We start from the raw sequence: 13,994 nt of genomic DNA, 5'->3' as shown, positions 1-13,994 counted from the left end.
CAACATTGATATACATTGATGAAAGTATATCCGATTCATGTATTGTCAACGCGAAAGGATTAAAAGAAACTTTCCAAATCATTTCGGAAAGATGCAAGGCTTTGAAAGTTGCAAATGATACCTACGATGATTCTCGGTGTTGACCTTCCATATGTCTGAGTACATTTTAAAGTCTAAATATTTACATTAACTGTGTATTCTGCTCAATTTACATTGCTCAGTGCTAGGCATGGTTTGCAATGATGCTGTATGGATATACAAGTAATAACTACTAGCATATCAAAACAAAATTTTCAAAACTTTGCTACAATTGTTAAGTATTGTTAAGTATTGGAGGGAATGAAATATTAGAACACTTTTCTAAGAAAGGATGAATGCATCCTATTCTAATATATAAGATGGGGATTTCCTTATGAAATAGTTTTAATGTAATGGAAGAATGAAAACATTTCATAACAATTGATATCGTTGTTCGATCCTCTATTGTAAGAATGACTCATTATGATACTGTTAACGTAGGTCGCGGGTTTACCGACCTTTTCTTCTCACTCGAAAATCTCACCTGAAAATTTGACCTATGTACCTTGACAATGTATATACTACTTTGTGAAAATTGTTTGTCATTCAACAGCACATATTTTAGTAATTATGTCTTCAACATACCATTGTTTTAACAGTAGCCACACTGTTTTCCGTTGCATTATATGCAAAATAATAGTGATTAACTTTATTCATTGCATAATACTACTTAGAATTTGGTGCTGTTCATCTTGATAATATTGATATCAAAGCGAAACAAAAACATTTTGAGAAATATTTATAAAAAATATTGGGTAATCGAGTTCGTTTTCTAAACAAAAAGATGTCAAAGATTGATAAAAACCACCAATGCAGCAGTTTTTAACAAATAACGTTGCAAATATTCGTGACGTCATTCAACAACGTTATCCATTAACTTTTCATGCATCACATCAAAAGTAATCCAAAACAACGTAACCGACTCCTGGTTTTGAAGGGGAAATCAAATATGTATGGGCAAAATAATCAATTCTTTACTGAATATATATCGCAAAATTTCTTAATACAGTATATATAAACGTATACATTTATTGTGCTATATATCTTAATCATGTCGCGCGGCTAATAATTGGATTTATTTTCTTCTTTTGCGATCGCATGATCGCGGTAACATTGAATAAACTAATATAATAGTATAATTTTATTTTTGAGTACCATTAAGGTTATTTTTTTTTTATTTCATATAGTTTAATCATGTCTTAAGATTCTAACCAGAAATACAACCAAAATTGTTTCTATTTTACAATATATCTATGTTTATTTTACACATACACACACACCCACAAACACATAGAAATGCTCTTTTTCCCAAGCCAAATAACCCCTCGAAAACATCAACGCGGTTTAAAACTATACTTATTTTTAACTTTATGCAGATTTACTTAAAACGTCTGCTACTTTATTTAATTTTCGAACAACTTCACTTTCTTGATCTATTTAGATTTAGAGTCTTGAGCCCGGTGCAGGGTTTGAAATAACCGTGCGCCCGACCGCCCGAAACGATACATTTTGCCACGGGCGAATAAACTTTCAGGTATAGACGTCCTACGGGACGTGATGAAATATCCGCAAATAAAATTTAGGTGAATCAAATTCATTATTGTACCTATAATAAAGTGAACAGACCTCGTCAATTTAGTACATTTTACTGTATATTCTACCGCAATTCAATAAAATATAATCTACTAGTAAAGAATTAGGTCCATCGTACTTCATTAGAAGATTGATTCACTAGTAATACATGTAAAAGTAAATTTTAAAAATGCATTTTTTTCTCAGTGCTAGTAGGTCTTTCTTTGGCAGGGCTAACAACTTTTACAAGTAGACAGCCCTGCACGTCTACCTAATTTTACAGCGAATTTCAAACACTCAAGGAAGTTCAACTTTGCTAGAATACATGTAGGGCCTATATTTTACCTGCTGTTCTTTTATTGATTCTCTCTCTCTCTCTCTCTCTCTCTCCTCTCTCTCTCTCTCTCCACCAAATGCACGTCAAATTTCAGGGGGGGGGGGGGGGGGGGGGGGGGGCTTTGAAGAATAATTAACTCCTGCTCAATTCCCCCAGGGGGTTCTGAAAATGTTGACATTTCCAGTAGTACTCATTGAAATTTTTCTTTATATGATATTCCTGCCCAACGCTTTCAATTATTCAATGTTGTCCGATCTTCACGAAATTTGTATTATGGGGTAGGAATAAAATTATGAACTTGCCATTTTCAAATGTCCGTCATAAACGCGTCAAATCTCTGAATTAAATTGGGAAATCCTCGTCCGATTTTTTTTTCTGGGTGGATCTAAAACGTTTATAAAGACATTCTCAACATCGCCTCCCCAAGTTGCCCGCTCCTAAAGCGCTATACAGTAACAGCACAAGAAACATTGATGCAGGCACCAAATGTATGGGCCGGACATTTTCGGGAACTGTAGCAACTACATATTTCCAAACAATTCCTTTGCGAGAAAATCACACCTCATAGGCTGGTAAAATTTAGAAAAAATTTCATAAAATCCGGCGATGAAAGAATTAAGTGGGGGAAAAAATCGTTAAAGGGGTATGGACACGATGTGAGCTGAAAATTTTCAAATTCTATTTTTCCATTTTTGTTGTTTACAATGTTTAACTCAAATATTTCTAATGCTTAACCAAAATTTGAATATCAGTTCTTGAGTTACAAGCGAGATACAGTACTCACATTTTTTTCGTTACGTACACAAAGCTCGTGCAATGTTTCTGTTTACATATATATTAATTGATAGAAAATAACATGTTTAAAACAAAATGAGATATGTCAAACACTAGAAACTATTTAATTCTGTTAAGAATTAACTTGAAAATTGGGGAAAAATCTAATCTAAACGAAATGTTTGCTAGTATATCTAACCTACATGTAAAGAAATCATGGTACGAGCCTTGTTTACATAAGAATGAATTGTGAGCTCTCTATCTCCCATATACTTCGACCGCTGACATTGCAAATTTTGCTGACCATCAGAAATACCTTAGCTAAGCATTCTAAACATTATAAATGGAAAAATGAAATTTGAAATTTTTCACCTTAAATCGTGTCCATGTTGCACATTATTCTGTGACTAAAAATATAGAAAAAAAAGTTGCGTCAGTGAGAGAAATATAGGATAGGATAAGGGAGACTGTGTGAAACTGCAACAATTTCAAATTAATTACTTTGAAGGCAAGACGTACACGGTGGCTTAATGTAAATTAAAGATAAACTTTCAGATGCTGGGAGATGGTTATTTGATGACAACTAAATTGATGGTCATCGCCAATGTTTGATACATTCTGCAATCTAATTTACATTATGCCGTCACATGACATGTTATGTTGAGATTGGGCACAGGATGCATTTTTGAAAGTCGGGTCTCTTCAGTGATTCTTAAAATCATGCTTTAGCCACAAAACAATATGGTAAATTATTAAATATATTTTGTTAAAAAAGAAGCTTTCTCAATGTTTTAGGGGCCCTGATTTGCTAATATGGTTTTCCCGAGTGGGGTTGACCCCCCCTGAACCCCCCCCCCCCCACCAGGACTGTGCCCTGGACGCCCCCAGACCCCTCGCCTGTATGGGATTAAATTGCACTTCAAAACAGGGCTAGCTACCAGGGGCGGATCCAGGAATTGCAGTTACTGGGGGCTCCACTTCATGAGGCTGTGGGTCAAGGGCAAAGCCCTCGGAAGCTCCTGGATTTAACAGATTTTATAGGGCTTGAAATATGTCTCCTATTTAAGTAATTTGTACTATTTTCCATCATTTTTAATAACGGGAATTTAGTAAAATGACGCAAATTTTAAAGGTTTTTGGAAAAATTAAGTTCTCCCAATTAAGTAATCCAAGAAATCAAAAGATTGTTTCATTTATTTCTCCGGGAGTGGAAGAAATTATTGCTTCTTTTATCGTTTAGTTCATTTTTCTAAACCTGATAAAAAGATTTACCTTAAATTTGAAACTTTGAGGGTGGCGCACGACAGCTGCGCCCCCTTAAATCCGCCACTGGATACAAGCCTGATTAGTATCTCAATAAGGTACGTACTGGTATAACAATTTAACTCGCAATACCAAAGTCAACAGCAGGCTGTGTTCAGGATCGTAGTGGCTAGTCTAGGGGTTAGGTATGGTGGTTGGTTTCTGCCATTTTACACTTCATCTTCTGTTTGTTATTTCGAGGCAAAGAGACCACAAAACGATGTTTAGCAACTTTTGTCCCCAAGCAACTTTTCGCCCCCTCCCCCTAAGAAAAGACGACAAAATGATATTATTAGTTACTTTTCACCTCATAATAACGAGAAGACAACACATTGTAAAATTGTACAAATCAGCCACTATACGTAGCCCCTAGGCTAGCCGCTACGATCTTGACTATCCATGCTATATACAATTTACACTTGTCCGATCAATCAATACTAAGATCTATACGTTTGTACGATCAATCGATATACTTCGCATCGACTAAATATAATTTCTTTTCCGTAACGTTGCACGTTAAAATTTCTGATCTTGCCAGTTTTCGTAATGGCACGTGGTAAAAATTCTTATATTTGAATAAAATGTATAATGAAAAGAATACATTTTTCACAATGCAGCGCGAGTTATTTTCTCCTGAATACAGGGGACGTACAATACGATGCGGTCCTCAATTCATGAAAACTAATATGTGACTGTAAAATAATTCAATTCACTGAGTTTATTTATATGTTCATTGTGTGATTTTTTCGTAGGCAATGTTGGAAATGTAACAAATTCTGTAAATATTAGTCATCGACTTATTTAGATCAGGGTCAAGATATCTTTAACATATCATCAACTCTTCATTATTAATTTTCAATATTTTGGACGACCAAAACATAATTAGATATACAGAATTTACATGTGCAAAAATGCATGTACATTACATTAGTTAATCTAGAGGAGGGGTACTGGTGTTGCAACACACACAGACACCTTTGATTATAATTTTAAGGAAAGAGTATGAGAAAAAGAGAGTATATTACTTATATTTTTCCGGAAACACTATTACTGCATCGCATTGATTGTAGGATAGAAATCTAAATTTGAATAGTATGGGGAAGGGGGTAAACTCCTGTAAGTTTATGTCATCCGACATCGATTTACACACTGTTTTTCATTATTTTCAACATTCATCAAATTTAGTTTGAAAGTGGTGGGTTGTTAATAAAATTTATGTGAATTAGCTTTTTTTTTTTTGGTCAGACATTGGATTTTTTATCATACCCCTTTGTAAATTATGTTGTCATATTTTAATATCTCTTTAAAGAGTGTTTTTATTTGGTAGTTAACCTATAAAACACAATGTAGACAATAGAAAATACACAAAATACATATCATCATATTAAAAACTTAATCGTCAGGTTCACTCCCACCCCCCACCCCCTGAAAATTTTCTAGATTCGCGCTTGGACAATGTTAATTACATATACATATATATTGAATAAGTATCTAATGTAATCTTTCCGTTAAAATCTGCTTTAAGGTTTTGTTTCTTCATGTGTGATTCAATATTTTTAATTTTTTTTTTATCTCCGTTCGCCCCGCATGTGGAAGGCCAGGGTTCGAATCCCGGCTGCGACAGACCTAAGTCGTTAAAACAGGTAGTGACAGTTCCATCGCCAAACGCTCGGCATCAGGTGATGACCTTAAAAACGGATGACCCGAGTTACAAGAGGCGTGGCACGCTAAAGAACCCTCACTGCTAATTGGCCATTTAAGCGCCGAGCATAGGCCTAAATTTGAAGCCCTTCTTTGGTCTTGGTGATGTCTCCATATGTGTGAAAAATTCTCGAGGGAGACGTTTTAAGCAAGATACAACAGCTCCACGTGTATATATTGAGTTACGTTGCATTAGGGAATGGAGGTGGGGAATAACCCCACATGTTTACGATATGTAGGCTGGCTCATGATTTTTTTTAAATAGTAGTAGCAGTGGCGTAGCTTCCATTGAGGCAACCGAGGCAGCTGTCTCGGTAAAAAAAACCAACCACCTTTTACGTTGTTAAAATGTCGATAGCCTCGGTAATAGTCGAACCCAAGTTACGCCTATGAGTAGTTAATTATTGTGGAAATGTAATCAAATTAACCGAGGAATTGAAAAAAAGGATTTACCCCTCTTACCCCAAAACGTTTGGATTGAAATAGAACTTTGACTTCATTTTTGAATTTGGCGAGATAAGAATTTTCAGAAGTGTAACAAACTCCTCTGGCTACCCCCCCCCCCCTCCCCCCCCCCCCCCCCCCCGTCTTTTCAGGTGTCTCTTGTTTATTATAGGTTACTTCTAAAATTCTCGGGATTCGTATTGTATTACAAATTGGGACAGAAATGAACATTAAAAACAGCTGTAACCCCACCCCCTTTCCTCAAACCCTACAATTTGACAAAATTCTTGGCAAATTTTATCATACCCAATGTAATGCTCCAGTTTGACATACTGTAACCGTGTTCAATTCTCATGCAGTCCGTGTAGGGCAGCTTAATGGCGTGGCTTCTAAAGCACACACCGCTTGTCAAACACTGTTGATTTTCTGTCTTCTAACTATATATTGCCTGAATGTATTGTGCAAAGGTCATGCCATTTAAAAGTTATAGTCGAAAGTTTTACGTGTTATACCATGAATTATTTTTTTTCCTGGTAAAACAATATAATATATAAATCTTTGTTTAAAAATATATTAACATACATCATTCTTTACTAGAACATTTCCGTGGTAACAGACACCAGTCCCGCAGAAACACAGGCGACTTCTCCAAACTTATATCATATAAAGGGCCGGCTCGTGCCGGTGTAAAGGCAAATTTTGACCCCCATAGAATAATGACCGGGGATCATTTTTCGACATCGAAAAGTGATCCCCTAACCGTAGAAAAATTGGATAATTTTGTAGAAAGAAGACCCAGGGATCATTATTTTGCGTGTCATACCTGAAAAATAATTACCTTCTTAGAAAAGTGACCCCCTCCCTTTCTTAGCAGATTGATTGATTTTAAAGGAGCTTATACGGGTTTCAGGTCATTATTTACCCAGAGTTATCGTTTCTGCTGCTCCTCTTATCAAATTTATTCCATATGTAAATTTTTTTCACGGTTAATAAAATAAAAGTAAGAACTAGTTCATTAAATTTGAGGAAAACCAACTGTAGGTTCCATGACCAATTACAACTGAAAAAAACCGCATATTTCGGGGACGGATCCAGGGAATTTTCAAAAACGGGTTCTACCATAAATTTTAGTTCTCAAAAGGGGAGTTCCATTCTGAAAATGTGTTCTATTTACATGTATAGATCTTGTGTAATCAAACACACACATAAAAAGAGTTGCGTCTAAATACAATACTTCTTGTGTCACAGAAAGGCGTGAAATCTTCTTAAAACTGACGAATTGACATACATTTTTTGCAACTGAAGTCAATAGCTTATTTCATTTACACATCATTATCGTTTTTCAAGAATTTTGAAAAATGAGTAAGTGTTGATAGAGGTATTAGTGAGTATGCGAACGTTAACTTTGGGTAGACTATAACATTTCACTGGATAATTTATGCCTATCAGGGGTGTAGGACAAGGGGACGGGGGCACGTGCCCCCTCACTTTTGGAAGATGGGGGGGGGGGGGGCATGTGGGTTTGTGCTCCCTCACTTTTTTAACAGAAAATTAACATAAATTGATCAGATGAGAATATACCACGGTTAAAAAATACTCAATTCTAATATGCAGGTTCTAGGCACTCAAAGCATTATTTCTTGCATGTACATAACCTATTCTCTCCGTACTAAATTTTTTTTGGACCGAGTTACGTTTTAAACCATCATAAAATTGTTAGTTACAAGAAAAATGTTCTCACGGTGAAAATAGTTACATCTCATTTATATTAGAAGGGGATCCCCCACCCCCCCCCCCCCCATTCCAATGTTCATAAGTACAGTATGTCGTACACAGTACGGGGGAGTAGGGGAAGATACAGCCGGGGCACATGTCCCCACACTTTTCAAAAGGGTAAGGAGTATGGTTGTGCCCCCCCCCCCGCTTAAGTAAGGCTTTTTTACAATCTGACTAGAATAGGATCCCCGGTCCGCTCCTTTGTTTTCATATTGTCTCTACAATATAAATACAAAGGAGCAGACGGAGGATCTCATTTTTATCAGATTGGGATTGTTAGTTAGTACCCATAAATAAAAAGGTGAGGCATTACAGTCGGAAGCCCTCCAGAGGCCACGAATCTTCAATTCTTCAAAATTTTCCTCGGGAGACACGAAAACACATGAAACTTGATTAATGAAGTCATTAGGAAATGGCATACAAGCAAAGCATCTAAAGTGTAAAAAAAGTGAGAAGGGAAGTGTAAAGTCGTCACCCCCCTCCCCACGAAATAGGATTTGGGAGTGTCAGAAGGATACCCTACGTGTTTTTTTAATTTTTTTTTATTTCATTTTTTTTTTTTTTTTTTGCTTGTCAAGTCAAAATGTGTTTAAAGTGGATTTCTTTGGTACCCCCATTATTTTTAGCCCAGCTACGCCACTGCCTATTGTGTTAAATTGTTAAATTATCAAAACACCCTAATTAAAACGCCACACTGTCATATCACAGTAAATGCAGTGTACCTGCTATCACCGTGTAGAAACGCACTAGAGTAAAGTGTATCACCTTCTACTCTCTCTCTCTCTCTCTCTCTCTCTCTCTCTCTCTCTCTGTAATTCTCTCTCTCTCTGTCTGTCTGTATGTCTGTCTCTCTCTCTCTCTCTCTCTCTCTCTCTCTCTCTCTCTCTCTCTCTCTCTGTCATTGTGTATGTGTGCGAAGAATGTAGAGGAAGCAAATTTACAAAAAGATGTGATTAATTAAGATTAATTCCAGGTTTAGCACCCTATAAAAATGACTGATGGTGGGGGGAGGCGCAATCCCTCCCCCTCGAAATTCCTTGAATATCCGTATGAGTACACAATTCCCGTCACTGATCAGACTTAGAGGATTTCCAAGACATAGTAACCTCACGGCATGTCCATCCAGGTCTGCAGAGGTTGGGCTTATCGACAGAAAAATTACGAGTCACTCTTTTGTTAAAACAAGTAAATTCTTATTTTTGAAACAAAATTACAATTCCTAATATGTTTTAATCTGGTTACGTTTCATATGAATGATAGATTTACTTATAATGTGCCAATGTTGGACTACCTCCCTTAGGCATTACCAGAGAAATAAACCTTAATATAATTTACTAGGGGTCATTATTCTACGGGGGTCATTTTTCTAAACGTGAAATGGACTGATTTTTTGAAAGACATTTTTTTTCTATGGGCACAAGGGGTCATTATTCTACGTCTAATAATGACCGGGGGTCATTTTTCGACGTCGAAAAATGACCCCCGGTCATTAATCTACGGGAGTCAAAATTTGCCTTTACACCGACCCATAATAAAACATATTACTAGCCGAAATTTTGCACCGGAAACGAAAGGAAGACTTAACAAAATTAAACGATGTATGTTCTACTTTGATGATAATTGTTCGTCATATGTATGTGTTATCTGTAAAGTATTACGTTCTTTATATTCAATCAATAAGCCATGTATACTTTTTTTAGTCAACTGTTACGTCACAATACGAAATTTCCGAGTTGCCCAATAGTTCTTTCCCTTTGTGGAACTCTTATGCACAGTGAGACGCAAAACATACTATCGTCCACACGCGGTGCGTACAAATGCTTATCGGTGCGTACAAATGCATATATATCCTAATGGCCGATTATCAGACATTATGCAACCACCCTAACTGCAGGGACACACAATATTAGTAACTTTATTAGTATCTGATAAAATAGCTCAAACAAAAATAAATGATCACTATTTTTCTTTGATTAAAATATCACTCGTGCAGAGGAGGAAATAACAAAAAAAATAATTTCATATTTAATTTGATGGCCTAATTCAAACAAATATTGTTCTTGATATGGTCAGTTTAATGTATATTAACGGCTGATATAAACAAAATTTACACTTTCATTACTTTTATCCTTATTTACATAGCTATTCTATAGTATATGTATACATCTTGTACCCACTCAAACGTTCAACAGAACACCGAACGTACCTCCAGTACAGAAGAGCTAATATCTCGGAAGTTGCGTATTGAATGTACACATAAAAAGACGTTGAGACGTAGGATTTGCGTATCAAAAAATGATGATGTAAGCAAGCCCACGACCTACGTTAAGCTAATGAAATGTCCGCGTTTTGCAACAATATACATATTATGCTTAAACGATATGTTGGGCTAAATTAGAAAGTCGTTTTGGTAAGGAAAAGAACATCTTTTTCATTAAATGACAATTAAGAAGAATAATAGTTTGTCACAAAATATCACTCAGAACATTCTGTTGAAAGAAACATCAAAATCCAATAAGTGAAACGATAGCATCAGCAATAATAATAATCAATAATCTTATAAATGTTCTCAAATCATTCGAAAAAAACTTCTCATTCATCTGATAAAATCTTAGACATTTGTCTCATCATATCATCCCTATCAAACCTAATTGAATTTCTTTATAATCTCAAGAATATTCCCAAGTAATTAAAACAATTCTAAATCATTTGATAAATTCTCACACGTATGCCTCATCGCATTCCAATGCTCTCAAATGATTCCAAAGACATTCGCATGCGCCCGATGAAATCTCAGGAATATATCTCACCATCTTAATCAAATTTAAGTGTAATACGATTCCGTTGTGACCGTTGGGGCGAGCGCAGCATATCTGAATACATTTTCAAAAAATTTATATTGAAAACAAGGAAAACTGATCTGGTTCACTGTCAATACGTAGGATTACTGTCTTGCTCTTCTCGCCAATGTAGGAACCAGTTTAGCGGGAAATGCAACGAGCGTGTTGTGACGTAGCCTGGTAGTTGTGACGTGACTGTTTACATTTCTTTAGACAATATTTTAAAAAGAAAGGGGGAAGAATATGATTGTCATCCTTTCCTTTCAAATAAGAAAGGTTTGTATTACTTCAAAGATTTTTTAAATTATTATTTTGCGAATCGAACCATCCGCCATTTTGTACGAGGGACTTCTGGGATTGGCGTCAAAAAAATTCTTGTTAGAGGTTGATATTTAGCTCGGATTATTTCCCGCGTTCTAGTCATTAGAGCTCGCAGTACGAGCCAACGCTCCGCGCTGGGTCGCTGCGCTCGCTATAATCTCAATAAACATGTATCTCACATTCTAGAGAAATATTGAATGAAATTATCTTAATCGCACTTAGATCTCAACATAATTTATCTTGTATTTCTAAAAACTGTTTTACTTTTCATCTACTAGTATCGCTTCTAAAACATGTACAAGTACGCTTCCTTTTCTCTAACAATTTCTTAATTCGGCCTAATTTTTGGGAGTTGAACTATGTTCAATCTCCCTGGGTCATCACGCACTTTTCTGCGCAGTAATTTGTATTGATTTGTATAGTGGTCGTCAGCGGGGGTTCTGTGTCAGCTGATTTACTCCTAGGTAAATCAACATAAACTTTTATAAACATCCGCCATTAAATAATCCATGTAACTTTTCTGAATTAATCTAATTTTGATAATTGACATGTAAATAAATGCAATGATATTGTATTCAAATTAATTTGAATACAAGATTTCGATCAAATTGATACTGATAGACATAGAAAAATAAAAGATAAGGTTGAAAATTGTCGTTTGTAGCGCAGCGTCACCTATAAACATTGATAGGGAAACGAACGACAACTGCACACAAGCCTTATTGACACCGTGGCGCGAAATATCGAATATGGTGCGAAACCTCAGAAAATTTACAAGAAATAAATCTACAACATTGTGTATGTATATATATTTGGTTTTTTGTTTTAATGTGATATAAAAAATGCTTGATGTTACATGTAGATTGAATTAAAACACGTCATTCCCAGTCAACAACTTTCGATTGGGATCGGAATACGAAATACAATTTCTTATATCCGGTGGCAAAGTGAAACTGCTTCATGCTTCAAGTTATTGAATTACGTAGTAATTGCACGTTACACATTAGAGAACTGTTCCTTTTAATAAAGAAAGTCACAAAATAGATACAAAATGAGTGTACCTTATTCATTACTGTTACCGAGCTTTCGTCGACTGTAATCTCGAAATGGCGTGTTTCGCTGCGCTTGATGACGGTAAGGTCCACATTTTCTACGTGAGTAGTGTGATATTTGTTTATGAATTTTTTGCGCATACATGGTATGTCTCGGCTAGGAATAATGGAAACTTTCTCACCTATGTATGTAAAGACATATTAATCTCTATTTTTAAAAATGTAGAACACTTTTATCAAATGACAATGTTTGAAAACGCTTAGAGCCCCGATGTCAGAATTTCCTTTTCCAAGACATCAATATGTCAAATTCATTATCCTTTTTTAATAGTATGTAACATATTTTGTACCAGTTATCCATTTTGAATCCCCTATTACAATGGGATTTTGCTGCACTCTGTAATGTTTGAGTGGATGTCATGAGTGTCAAACAGAAATTTTAAGAGCATGGGATAAGGTGCTGCCATGTATTACTTCACTATCAAAGTTTAACCCAGTTGCCACAATGTTGAATTTATGCTGCAAAAAGGATTAGAAATTGCTCTGGTCAAAACACATTGTTTATTTGTCTACAGATGAAAGAGACATGAGGATTCTCCCTCACAAACTGAAGAAAAAAAATAGTTATGGATCTTGTACATGTATAGTTTATTAATCACTACAGATTTCCAGCATCACAAGTCTGATTCCACTATTATGCTTTCCATACTGTCAGGTTCATTCACCCCCTGTTTGAGCCACAGTATAATATCCCAAATACCTTGGCAATAAATAACATTATTTGACTAGTGTTTCATTTTTAGCGGAGTTGCGATGAAGTCGAACTCGGCTTATGATCTGATGAAGTGCCTTTGGGCGGGCAGGCGGGCACGCATCAACATTTCATTTCCGCACCATAGCTCTTGAGCAAATTATAGGATCTCATTCAAAATTAGATGGATTGTCACCCTCAGTAAGATGAGGAAGCCTATCGATTCTGGGGTCACTAGGTCAAAGGTCAAGGTCACTGGCTATAAATAGACTGAAATTTGGAGAAAATTTTGTTTTCCGCACCATAGCTCTTGAACGAATTATAGGAACTCAATCAAACTTAGATCGATTAAGTAAGACAAGAAGCCTATTGATTCCGGGGTCACAAGGTCAAAGTCACAGTGGCTATAAATAGACTGAAATTTGGAGAAAATTTTGTTTTCTGCACTATAATTTTTTATCAAATTATAGGATCTCAATTAAACTTAGATGGATTATCGCCCTTGATGAGACAAAGAAGCCTATTGATTTTGGTCAAGGGTTAAAGGTCAAGGTCACAAAGGATTTAAGTCGGCTGAAATTTATGTACGCAAAATTTTGCTCCCTGCTTGATAATTCTTGAAAACTTTTCTGCCGGTTCCCTCTATGCCCATTCCTTGCGCAACTCGGCTTGTGCATTTCCGATGCCCGACAATTTTTAATTTTTTGGCATTTCATTTATTTTGAGTTATTATGCAATTATTTACCATTCCATTGATCCTCTACAGGACTGTAGTATACTCAGGTGATAGTTTAGCATATTGGACTACCTTTTCAAGTAATGAATCCTTAGAATTAGCTATAACTAGGATTAAACTTGAATGTATATATACAGGGGGAAAACTTCTTCATAACTGCAAGGCATTGATAACCATATTGATTTGAACGTTTGGAACATAATATGTGGTCACATTTTTCATGAGAATATAAAGGGGTGAAATTCTAGAAAACAACAACACGACTTCAGTTACTCGAGGAGCGTTGTGACCCATGGGCCTTCCATTATCC

General features: G+C 35.9%; 1 protein-coding gene across 2 annotated transcripts in view; it reads left to right on the top strand.

Moving 5' to 3' along the window:
- Window positions 1-13,994, top strand: part of LOC130052910 (uncharacterized) — an 82,540-nt gene that overhangs the window by 28,302 nt on the left and 40,244 nt on the right. The gene's annotated exons all lie outside the window — the stretch shown is intronic.

Source organism: Ostrea edulis, chromosome 3 (assembly GCF_947568905.1).
Source record: "Ostrea edulis chromosome 3, xbOstEdul1.1, whole genome shotgun sequence".
NCBI lineage: Eukaryota > Metazoa > Mollusca > Bivalvia > Ostreida > Ostreidae > Ostrea > Ostrea edulis.
The sequence above is the reverse complement of the archived record's forward strand: the minus strand, read 5'-3'. Positions and strand labels throughout refer to the sequence as shown.